We start from the raw sequence: 13,963 nt of genomic DNA on the forward strand, positions 1-13,963 counted from the left end.
GCTCACTAATTTAAAAACCTTCAAGATTCTTGGCCTGTATGTGGAAGTTGTATTCCTTGTCCTTTTTTAATCCCTTCACTGATGAAAAAACTCTCAAATTCAAGTTTTGTAAACAAAACAAATTTCAAGAATCACTTTTGTAAAACATCTTTTCACAGTTTTCAGCCATAATATACTAATTACATGCAACAAAAGGACATGTAAATCCACTTACTAGTTCATAAGAAAGATACATGTGTCAACAAGTAATCAGTTACTCACCCTCATAAACACACTCATCTACTGGGTAGTCATTAGCCTGCCTCCAGTGGTGGGGTCTTCGTATTCTATGACATATCCTATAATCTTCTTAAAACCATCATTTCTTGGTTTGGTCCAAGAGAGAGATTGACAAAATCTTCATCAATGTCGAAAACACTTGGATTTCCAGGAGGATCACAACAAGCTGAGGGAAACATTTAATATTTTCAAAATTTTTCAACCCAGTTCATCATGCAAGCACAAAGACATTCTTTTAATTGTATACACCAATCAATGCTCGAATCTTAACATATCCCTTCATATTGAAACGAAGTCTTAAAGTTTGGAATTCATTTGATATCTAACAATTCATGTTCAACAGAATTATCACTTCACTTCAGCTTAGCTTCAGGGGAGAGATCAAAATTCATACACATCTACAAAAACTAATCAATCACCTGAAAATGAATTTCTTTGGCTACCACTTAAATATTTAGATGACTTGCAAAATAAAGTGGACAGACAGGACAGTATATATAGCTTGAACGAATAGGGATATACTAAAATACTTAACTAAATGTGCATTCTCAACCAAATTTGTGCACAGTGCACTATTCAAAGAATGTCCATACAAAGTAGTCAAAATACCAATCCCAAAGATCTTGAACTTAGCATTTTACAATTTTTTCCTCATAAAAATAGACGAATTCAAAATTTGATGAAAAATATTAATGCTCTCAAACTAGGGATAATTAACATTTTTGGTGGAATGGCTCTGTTCAATGGTACCAGTTATGGAAGAAAAAAAATGCTGCTGTTTATTCTTTATCACAAAACACATTGTATTTAAAAAAAAATTCCATTTCTTTTTTATTTTAAACATTTTTTCCTTTATATTCCCACAAAAAACTTTAATCCACTATTGTTGTGCCACTCTACGGGTACCTCTAGGAACCATGATTGGGAAAAAAATTGTACAGCACTTTCTGAGGATAACAGATAGGACATTAATATCACTAATCAATGTCCTGTTGTGACATACATTCCAATGAAAAACTTCAATCCTTCATTGTAGCCCTATCCTACCCCACTGTAGATGCACTTCATTTATTTATTTTTAATTACAAAAAGACAATTGAACAAACTACCATGTTATGACTGCATCTTATTATGACATTTTTTTTATATGTTGATGTAAAAAAAATATTGATTCCATACTGGTTCCACCTACCCCATTAAGTCAGATTTGAACATGCAAACTTGAATCTATACCATGTCAGGACACTTCCACATAAGTTTCAATGGTTTATAAAAAGGAGATTTTTATATGAATCAAATTTTCACTGTTTCATAGCTACTTCTCCTTGAAAAGTTGGTCACCATTCATTTAAACAAATTAAAATTGCTAAGTGGTTCTCCAGAAGAAGTAAAATGCTCCTGAGCTTTTGAGTAGATTTTTGTCTTAACCTATATTTCCACTTTTGCATAATGTTTTAGTTCTTACAATAAATTTGGATTCTACAATACCAATTAAAATATATTCAGTTAAAACTCCATGATTAAATTCCATACCAAAAGCATTAAGTGAGGAACTACTGTATGTGTACTTAAAAAAGCAGGCTTCATATTTTAGAGGGCCCTTTGTGCAGACAACAATGCCCTAATTCATGAATACCACTAAGAAATCATTTATAAATACAATATATGGTACAGACATTTATAGCGCTAATTCATGATGTCGCCAACACCTCAAAACCCAGTGATTTCGCTAAATTTTGAATACACTATTTTATGGACACATACAGTATATTTTGTGGCGGAAGGTTTTTTTTTTAAGAAGAAAATGATCATTTCTTTCTCTTTCAAAGTATTTAAAGTATGCTAAGTTTGGATTCCTATTTTTCCATGCAGCCTACACACAGAGTTATTCTGAGCCACGAATTGTTTTATGCTGGTCCTAAATTATATATCAAATAAAATATCATGAATTCTATCATTATATTTGATAAGTATAGCAAATATATTGTGAAAATCCAGGAAAAAAGAGCCGTAATTTAAATTAAGCTTAAAATTAGCACTATTTTGGTAATATCTAAAAATTAACATCACAGACCCCCACTTTTAATTTTCTTTTCTGAATATATAAAATACTTTTAACCATTCTTCTTAAATTCAGTAAAATGTCATTACTTTCAAGATATTTTATTGCTTGATAATTTTTTTAATGCCAGAAAAATATTTTCTGAGTGCAAAAAGGTCAAATAATTGAACTTGCGAAGTAATTTGAAAATTTTTTGTTGTCACAAATTTTAATACACCTATATATTCAAGGTGAAATAAGACTGTGTTTGTTCCCATAATTTATTTGAAAAAAATATTGGAGGAAAAACTTTAAAAATTGATTTATGTGTAAGACGTATTTACAGTGCAAAAAAGTCAAACTAAATGCTCAATAGCGCCAAGAGAAGCACATTAACCCCTATTATTTGTTTTGATTTTTAATTAAGCTGGGTGTGTAGATTCTAAAAATATACTTGATAAAAGATTCTCATTACTTTTGAACTTAAAATTTCAAAATTATGCTTTGTAAAGTAGAAATCTGGTGTCTGATTATAATCGATAACATTGAAACACTAGAAGCTGATTCCAAACATTGATCAAAAATGAAAATAAACCAATGCAAGGAAACTCACAACATCTGTGTGATAAATGTATACAGACAGGGAAACTCACTACATGTGGGTAAATAATGCACTCTGGCAAGGAAACTCACTACATGTGTGTTAATAATGTACTCTGGCATGGAAACTCACTACATGTGTGTAAATAATGTACTCTGGCAAGGAAACTAACTACATGTGTGCAAATAATGTACTCTGGCAAGGAAACTCACTACATGTGTATGATAATTTTAAACAGACAAGGAAACTCACTACGTGTGTGTAAATAATATACTCTGGCAAGGAAACTCACTACATATGTGTAAATAATGTACTCTGGCAAGGAAACTCACTACATGAGTGTAAATAATTTACCCTGGCAAGGAAACTCACTACATGTGTGCAAATAATGTACTTTGGCAAGGAAACTCACTACATCTGTGTAAATAATGTACTCTGGCAAGGAAACTCACTACATGTGTGTGATAATTTTAAACAAACAAGGAAACTCACTACATCTGTGTAAATAATATACTCTGGCAAGGAAACTCACTACATATGTGTAAATAATGTACTCTGGCAAGGAAACTCACTACATGTGTGTGTAAATAATATACTCTGGGAAGGAAAATCACTACGTGTGCAATTATTGTCCTCTGACACGGAAATTCACTACATCTGCGTGATAAATTTTAAAGTTAAAGATAGAAACTCAAAACGTCGACACAAATACTGAGGTATGTGATTAATGCAGAGATTATTAGATACTGTACGTAGCATGAAAAAAATTGCTGGCTTCACATCAATGTTACTATGGAATGAAGGAAAAAAATATACTACATGTTTTGTCTTTGATGAAAAAATAAAAAAAAAATAAAAAAGATAGAAATAATGTTATATTGTAAAATATTTCAATACAAAATCTAATATTGCAATGTATCCAAGGTGTTGTAATAGGATTTTTAATTTGCAATACCTAGCACTTAACTATGAACACAATGAGTGATTTGGCAATGTTAAAACAAACTACATTTCCTTTGCAGTAAATTCATCATCAACTTGTTCCTACTATGGATAAATTATATATGGCTCAACTAGTATCATAAACAATGAAAGTATATCCCTGAATAGAAAATAGCAAAATTTATATTTTTTTCCCTAAAAATGTATGTCTGTAACATGAATATATTTCATTCAGAATGAAAGTAATAATAAAGAAATAATCCTTGAAATATTATGTTTTTTACATTATGTCAAAAATCTTGACGCGAGCCCATTGCAGAGGTCTGAGAGAGGAACGAACGACTACTCTGCAAAGGAGATTGGTAAACAGCAACCCCCCCCCCCCCCCCCGCCAAACAAACAAACAAACAAACAAACAAAACAAAAAACACGATATAATATCTAATCATAATATTTAACCTCCTGGGGTAGTGAACTCTATAAAACATGTTTAGTAGACTTATCTATAATGCATATCATAGAAGAAATATGGAATCAAAATAATCATCCCAAATTAAACATACATGTATTAGACCATTAGAAAGAATCTAGGTATGTCACTCCAGTTTGTTTACTTTGTACCCCATTGGTTTTTCTGAGTTGAAATCATGTTTTTATTTCAAAATGAAATGCCATTTCACATTCTTTTGACATATAATTCAGTCGGTCTTTAATTTGATGAAGCTTTTAAATTGGATTTGCATCTCATAAGAATCCTACAATTTATTCTCAAATACAAATCAATCAGTGTTTTGGAAAATCCTTAAGTAAAAGCAAGAGGCCACTCAATCTCATTCATAACAGTATGTCACTTCTTTTCATATCCATGCTCAATACATTTCACTCTGATTCTTATTCTTCATAATTTCAATACTTTGCCGATGCTTCATTGTGTTAGCAATGTATACCAGTTCTTCTTACTTTTATACTAATTCCAGTTCTTAACTACTGTAACATTATTTTTAAATTTGCAAATTAAATCTCTGTTACAAATATCAATTTAAATATTTTTGTTGTAGGCAACCAAGAATTCAAGTAATGTGAGAAAAACAAAATGCCAGTAATATGTCTTCAATTATGTCATAAAAAAGACTCTGGCCATCCGAACTGAGCAGCATCCAATCTTATAATTATGTGTTGATACTTATAAGTGTTGTCAAATCGGACAATTTTTAGTAACCGGTTACTCGCTTACTTTTCCGATCAAGTAAACGGTTACACAGATGGATTTTTTTTTTTAGACCTTTAATCATCCTTGCTCATGGTATGTATTCAATAATAACTGTAATATATGTAACGTCATTACAATTTCCATGTTTAACATTTACATACTGGCCAATATCAAACGCAAATGCACTGTAGATGCATTTCATTTATTTATTTTTAATTACACAAAGACAAATTAAAGCTTCTAAATGAATTTGTTCTTGAATATCCTGTAATAGTTGGCAATTTTTGCGGATGTTCTAAATATAAACTTACTTTAGTTTTGTTTCTGTGTATGTTAATTTCATTTTACATATTTTACACCTTTCGGATTTAAATTCTTTTAAAACATTTCGGAATCTATGCTTTTGATGGCTGTGGAGGCATCTTGTTTAAAATTAATCCTGTACTGCGGACTAGCACAGTATAAGTGAGGTAATTATAATTAACCCAGGTTTTCTACATTGTATACTGCTTGGCAATCAAAGCCATCGATTAGATAAACTGTGAAAACTAAGTGTTATCAAAACAAATTGGTCATGTTTGTGAAACGCTAGATCAAGTCTAATGTTAAACTAGAACTGTCCAAAAGGGACAAATACCCCCCGCTGGGTTTTTCAGAGAAAGTACCAAATCACTAATGTTTTCTAGATGTGAGAGGTGTTCACAATTTCCTTAAACATTTACAGTGAAAATTTAATTACTCATTATATATTTTTATACGTCCGTCTTACGACGGGACGTATTATGTTATAGCGTTCATGTTTGTCCATCCGTTAGCTTTTTCATGTCCGGCTCATAACTTTAATACTATTAGGCCTAGAATTATCAAACTTTGTCAGCTGATACATCTAGGGTAGAAGGTGTGTCGCACATTAAAACCAGGTCGCTCTGACCTTTAATAAAGACGCTATGGCCAGATATGGAAAAATCATAACTAGAAAACCATTAGACTTAGAATCAAAAAACTATGTCTTTTAACTTTTAAATTACACAGTCCCAAAAGATGTCAGAGTATTGCAGTATCTTTATTAAAAAAGTGTTAAATCAAGAAAATACTAGTCTTATTTTTTTTCATTATGTTCTTTACAGCAATCTGTAACAACAAAAATTCCACTTCTCCCATGGGTGTAATGATCAGGCACTGGTCAAGGAAAATTTTGATAGCAGAAAATTGCATGTCAAATTAGAGAGAAATTAATGAGTTTTGTGTGAGGAGATAACTGGTAGAGCATCTCTGATCAAGCAGGTGTTATCTACATCTCTTGGGAATTGGGCAAAAGGAATCAGTCTCTTAATTAATTGCTTGTGTTGTACATGTTGTATTGAATTGTTCTTGTTGGCTAGTCTTACTTTCAAGATAAATTTGACGTAATTAAAACTAATTTGATACTGTATATAATAATTAAAAGTTATATGATATTGTATAATATAATTTAAACTAATTATTTATTGTACATTTTTTATTTGAATTTTTATATCTTTACAACAAATTGCAGACTGCCTTGTCTCGCTAAGATGTCATTCAAACAATTGAATCTAAACTGTTTATGATAATTTAACAATATTTGATGGGCGTATCATGCTGTGGTGGGGCACTTTATTTAATGAATGAAACTAAGGTGCAGCCTAATAAAACATCAACACTAATAATTACAGTGTTTTTTTATTACATTGAAAAAATAGTTTGCAACTATCTGCCATCTTTGTGAGACATGACACTCTGCAAATTGATTGTTGAAAAAAAGAATATCATAATTAATTATAGAAAATCAAATTGATTTTAATACCTTTATATCAAACTCATTTTAAAAATAAAAGGCTGGTTTTAGTAACTATGTATTTGACAGACATAAATTACAAGTAAGAGACTTAGACAACAGAGATCTTTATTTCTTTCTGCCCAATTCCCCTGAGATATAGATAAGACCTGCTTGATCAGAGATGCCCTAACAGCTTCCCACACTGAACTCATTAATTAATCTTTAACTGGATGCATGTCCACTCATTACTCCCAAGGGACAAATGGATTTACACTATCTGCTGTGTAATGTAAAAACTGTTTTTAATACTTTGTGGGTTTTTTTTAGTTCTAATGAGTAGTTTTAAGCTGTAGTTCACATTTTTGTACAGATGTTCTAGATTCTATGTCTCAAACCTTAGAGATGAACCCGAAATGACTAAGTCAATAAATTAAATTAAAAAAAACACCTGTAAAATGCAGAAAAATTATCAAATAATGTTGAAAATACCAGGTGCACATCTTCATATGGTAAATAATAAGTGTACAAATTTTCATACAAATCTATGCAATAGTCTCTGGGAACAGATCCAGACAAAACCACATAATAAAAATGAAAAAAACACCTGTAAAATGCAAAATAATTATCCAATCATAATGAAAATACCAGGTGCACACCTTCATATGGTGAATAATAAGTGTACAAATTTTCAGACAAATCCTTCCAACAGTTTCCAAGAAATGGTCCGGACAAACTCTCGTCTACAGACAGACGGACAGACGGACAGACAGACGGACAGACAGACGGACATGCTGATTCCAATATACCCCCCCTAAACTTCGTTTGCGGGGGGTATAATAACGGTAAATAAAATGGTAGAGGTGTACATTCATTTCTGAACAAAATAACATTTCTTTTCTACTTTTGTCTATATATCCGAGTAACTGAGTAGCAGTTTTACTATCTGATACTCGCATTGTTTGCCGATTAACCGGTTAACCAGGTACTCGTTGACAACACTAGTAGAAATGGTTAAAATGGCATCACACAAAATAAAGATAAATTAATTATTCAAACAACAGGGAGTAATACAGTAAAACATGCTTTCAATAGCAAAGAGTGGGGACCAAAATATTTAATTCTTTATAAACATAAACTTTCCATTTACAACACTTTTAAATCTATGGGGAAGGAAATCACTTCAATGTAAGCATACAAATTCATTTTAAGCATGTTTGCTATAACAATGTTCTGGCTGATTGATTTGAAAATTTTATAAATGGTTCTTCAATGATGTGCACAATTTAGGAGACACTGCAACAAATGGAAGCTAGACCACTGCTCTTTGATGAAAATATATCCTTGTTCGTAACCTTATTATAAATCTAGCTTAATAGTCAGACTGGGTGAAGCCTATCTTTATGAAGTATTGATGGTGGCATTACATAAAATCAAAGACCTGAAGGCCTGAGAGATGCATCGCACTGAAGGTAGAAAACTCAAATTTTTTTACTCAGAAAAATTCGACATACATCTTGAGGGAACGAAAAAAAATCAGGAATAAAAATAAAAATTAAAAATATCATTTCTTTGAGGTTAAAAAAAGATTTTGAGTCGTGGCATTTTTTTAGTCGGTCGGAAGAGGGCAAACAAACATTTTTTTAAAGATAGTCTGATATATCAATTATAATTCATTGATATTTAAATTAATCTATAATTGATTTTAATTATACTTTTATTTTTTTTTTATTCTTTCATTATAAACATAGTAGAAAGATGAAATAATGAAAGAGAATTTAGAAATGAATGATTATTGAATAATTCTATATAATTTCATATCTGAATTTTTTCCGTTTCTTTCATTATGAGCATTTTTTTTTAAATATCAATACTTTGTCTTAGACTAGTTTTATGAATCAAAATGACATAATACGTAAACCATAGTGGGATACATGAAATGTTCATATAATTCGGACTGAAAAAAAAAAACAATCGGGAGTGGTATACGGTATACTATGAAACACGTTTCCTCCGATATTTTCGATAAAATTAACTCAAAAAGCCTATGTTTATACGGTATTAGTAAACCTATAAATTGAAATCCACTGTCATTGCAATTTTTTATCAGATATTTTATCATACTCAACTGACATTTTACCAAAAACCGATCATTTCACCGTTTCATGTCACCCTTCCTCGTGGAATTTTTTTCCCAAAACAGTCTAGACGAACTCCAAAAACAGCTTTGCTTTTCCGGAAGTAAGAAATTGAGACTGAAAAAGACTCCGAAAATAGAGTCCGCGCATGCGCACACACACAAAAAATAGCGATTTTTCAGCAAAAATGATGGGTCTACAAAAACTGTCTGTGCAAAGTTTTGGAAAGCATGGCAATTATGCCAGTACTCAGAAATGCTAAATAAAAGACTTCGGAAGAGATCGTATTTGTCAGATTTTTGATTTTATTTGCAAAAAAGGAGATATTTACTTTCAAAGTTGACGTTTGAAGTCAGGTCAATTACAGAGAAAATGATACGTTTGAGAAGTAAATATGCATAATAAAAGGGATATATATGCAAAATGGGACAATACATATTGTAACTGTTAAAAACTTGACTGAATTTTACACATATATTAGCATTCCGGTATTTTTATTTGTGTACGACATCTGAATTGAACGCGTAAGTTCTTACCATGGTTATTTACCGATTTTTTTTTATCACATACAAACAGATATTATTATGAAAACATTTTTAAAACTATTAGCTATCAAAATGAAATCTTTAAAAACCACTCTTCTAGAAATTAAGGTCACAACATGTCTTCTAAATATAAACCTGTGAATATCTCTGCTCCGTAGTGAAAAATGCACATTTTCTAATTAAAATACATACAAGCTGGGTGTCTTCTAAAACAAGTAAAAGCACCTAGATATCATAGGAACAACATAAAATTTAAATCAAGGAGACAATAAATCAAATAAGAAAATAATTCTTACCGGCAGTATTGAATTCGATGTCGTATAATCCAATTTACTACTATGCAAGAGTTTGAAGCAATAAATAAGTCAATATCCACAAAATAATTTCATAAATATAATTATCCATTCAACAAAAATTAAAGTAAAGTCACAATGCACTAAATACAACCATTATGCAGCCGTATATTTGAAGAAAGCGAACGACAATCCATCGTTTGTTTACATTGGACGCCATTTTGCCGCAATGCATGATGGAGCCAAAGACTTCGTTTTCGGAGTTCACGCCGTTTTTAGAGTTCGTCTTGACTGCGAAAGGTGGCCCTTGTTGCAAAAATTTATTCAGTTGAACATCTTACTATTCGTTTCATCAAGTGAAAAAATAATGATATCCCTTCTATTTCTATAAAAACAACCATCTTGTTCCTACTGTTAGTGATGTTTTATAAAATAAAATTATTGTATATTTTTCTCAGATATTCGTACAAGCAATGTCGTATTACAAGGCCTAATAATTTATGGCAAGAGCTGTTGTGATGTAAATAGATCTTACTCCGCGTAGCACATGTTTGTTTGTTGTTGTTTTCTCTCTTTCTCTCTTTTTGTTTTGTTTTGTAATTGTTTCTTTTTTGTTATCTTTGTTGCTTTCAAAGTATAAACAACATATATATGTGAGATTTTATGTTATTTGGTATTTAAAATAGACAATGAATATCACCAACTTGTCAATATACATTTGCTCTATTTTCAATGGCGTATTTAGAATCAATATTGTGGAGTCCTTTGTCGCCGCAGTAATTGAAAAGAAAGAAATGGGGGTCGACTGCAATGAGGCCACATCGCTGTTAGGGATGCGCCTCAAAAAATAGTTTGTGTCCAAAAACATGTGAATAAACATGATAAATATTAAATCCCTCTTTATGACATTATGATATCATGAAATTAGCTTAACAGCAGACTGGGTAGTGCAACTTGTATAATTATATTTATATATATTACCTGAATTAATCTCATCATCATCATCACTGTCAAATGAATTTCCATTGAATTCCCAACTAAAAGGGTTCGATTCCACTTCCACATCTGAGCTAGCCATTTGGATGTCTAAAACATTAAAGCATTTAGATTCAACATCACTTTTTAAAAATTAAAACTGTCTTCAAACAAGAGGCCCATGGGCCACGATGCTCACTTTGGTCAAATAGGTTCAATAAAAGACTTACTTATAGACACAAAATATTACAAAAAAATTTATCAATTCAGATTCTGAGATCTTATTTTCCAGGTATAAGTCTTCTGCTAAATGTGTCTTTGTGTGACATCATATTGTAACTAGGGGATTGCTCTAAAATCAGCCCCAGTATTTCCAATTTGTTTAAACATCATTTATGTTAAAAATTATACAAAAAATATTTTTTGGAAAAAATATACAAACTTAAATTTAAATACAGATCAATCTGGATTTTAACTTTTTTGCACAAAACTATAAATTAAGAGCATATAAAATTATAATCATGTAATGAAAAAATATGAAATTCAAGCAATATTATCATTCTTTCTACATCCATCCACTTTACAAAACAAAACCACAGATGTTGAGAGTAAATTAATAATATAAACTTACTTTTATAGTCTGATAAATTTGATCTCAAAACTTTTTTGGTCAAAGCCAGCCTAGCAGTAAAAATCTGCTTCTGACGAAGGTGACATTCGTCTTCTCTGAAAATAGATGTGATCAGGGAATACATAAGCTTTAATTCATAACATACTATATAAATGGTGCCTGTTTTGGAGGGTAACAAATGAAATTGACACCCTTTTGAAAACCATTGTTAACCTTTTGTTTTGTCATTGAAATGATCCCTCCTGAAATATTTTATTGACCAAATATTAGAAGATTTTTTTAAAATTTTAATCAATTCTTTGTCTGTAATCAAATGACCACCAAAACTTGTGTTGGATCTAAGGGAAAACAAGTTTCTTGGTTGACTAGTGATACTTTTTACAAAAAAGTTAACTGTTTATTGAGTTTTTTTTTTAAAACATATAAACATAGGTAATCAAAGATTACAAAGCTCAATGAATGGTACATGTGTATCTATAAGTAAGGTAAATCTTGTACCAATTTTGTGCGAGATCAATTATCAATGCAAGTTTGGTTAAAGTAGGACTTATAGTTGCATGGGAATAGACCTGCTCGTAAAAACTTTAAACTTAAACTGTTTACTCATAAAGAAAATGTAGGTCAGTTCCAGCATCCATAGCATGTCTGGTAGTGTCCATCCCTAGTTTCGTCATCCATGCAAGTTTAATCATAACATGTCATATAGTGATAGAGCTACTCCAAAGACATTACTCTGGTCACATATCTGAAAAATGTAGGTCAGATTCAGCATCCAAAGCAAGTCTTCTTGTGTCCATCTTTAGATACATCATTCCATGCTAGTTTGGTTCTGGTAAGGCTAATAATTACTCATCTGGAAAATAAAGGTGTAGATCCAGCATCCAAAGCAAGTCTGGTAGTGTCCATCCCTAGGTGCATCCTCCATGCAACTTTGGTTCAGGTAGGGCTTATTACTTGGAAATGCATGGACTTGCTCCAAAAACTTTAACCTGGTCACTCATCTAGAAAAAATTTAGGTCAGATCCAGTATCTGAAGCAAGTCTAGTATTGTCCATCCCTAGATGCATCATCCATGTAAGTAGGGTCCAGGTACGGCTTATAGTTACTTGGGAATGGACTTGCTCCTAAAACTTTAACCGGGATGCCGACACAAACGAAAATCAATAATTATGATTTGCCATCTAAATCACATGAATGTTCAATTTCAAGTGTGATTTACAACATTTTCATAATTTTATTCGGTAAACAAATAAAAAAAATTACAAATTCATTTTTAATGGACCCAAATTATAGCTTGTATAGCCACTGTATTAGTGTAAAATGTGCACTGTGCCATTTGGCTGACCCCACAAAATGCAAGAAAGCCTGATTTTCTAGTTTGTAAGTTCATTGCAGTCTGCACTCTTGGTATTCGTCATCGAAATTAAATGATATCCATGATGTATCATATAACAAGAGGCCCAAGGGCCTTAACGGTCACGTGAGTATAAAACAATAATCCATAGAGGATCCATAGAGTATAAAATAAACTGACAGAACCTTAATTTGTTGCCCAAAAGCAAGAAAAATAGGATGATCATGATCTTCGAAATAATTAGTCTAATATTCAGTAACAACTCATAAATTAAGTTCTAATCTGTCCCCAATTTAGATTTTTTTCCTATAAGTTTTATTTTCTAATATGCCCCAATCCTACCCCCGAGGGTCATAATTTGAATAATCTTGAATCTACACTACTGTTAAACACTTTTTATTCACAAGAACTTTATTTTTGCGTAATTACGTGAGACAGTGTGCTCGTGAAAATTTCATTCTCACTTATCTTAGTATTCCTAAAGATTATATACAGCAAACACATTTCGTGAATATTCTGTCTCGCTAATAAGGAGTCAGTGACTATCTCGCAAAAATGAAGTGTCCCGAAAATTTAGTGATCTACAGCACCTGAAGATGTTTCTGTATTAAAATGACTAATCATGGCTTTCTTGTTCTTGAGAAGAAAATTTTTAAATGATCTTTCATATATATTCCTAACTAAAATTTGATCACCAGCTGTTGTGTCCCCTCCCTACCCCAGGGGGTCATGATTTGAACAAATTTGAATTTACATTACCCAAGGATGCTTCCATATAAATAAGACAAATCATGGCTTTGCTATTCTTGAGAAGAAGATTGTTAAAGATTTTTCCTATGTATTCATATGTAAATCTTTGATCATAAATTGTGGCCCCACTTTATATTACCTGAGGATGCTTCCATGTAAATATAACCAATCATGGCTTTGCTGTTCTTGAGAAAATAATTTTTTCAAGATTTTTCCTACATATTCCAATGTAAAAATTTCATTGTTCATTATGGCCCCACCCTCCCCGGGGATCATCATTTTAAGAAATTTGAATCTACACTACCTGAAGATGTTTCTACATCAGTTTCATCTTTCTTGGCCCAGTGGTTCTGGAGAAGATTTTTCCAATGTATTCCCATGTAAAACTTTGATCTCCCATTGTGACCCG

Source organism: Saccostrea echinata, unplaced genomic scaffold, assembly GCF_033153115.1.
Source record: "Saccostrea echinata isolate AGI-Se365-2 ecotype Australia unplaced genomic scaffold, CSIRO_AGI_Sech_v1 ptg000025l, whole genome shotgun sequence".
NCBI lineage: Eukaryota > Metazoa > Mollusca > Bivalvia > Ostreida > Ostreidae > Saccostrea > Saccostrea echinata.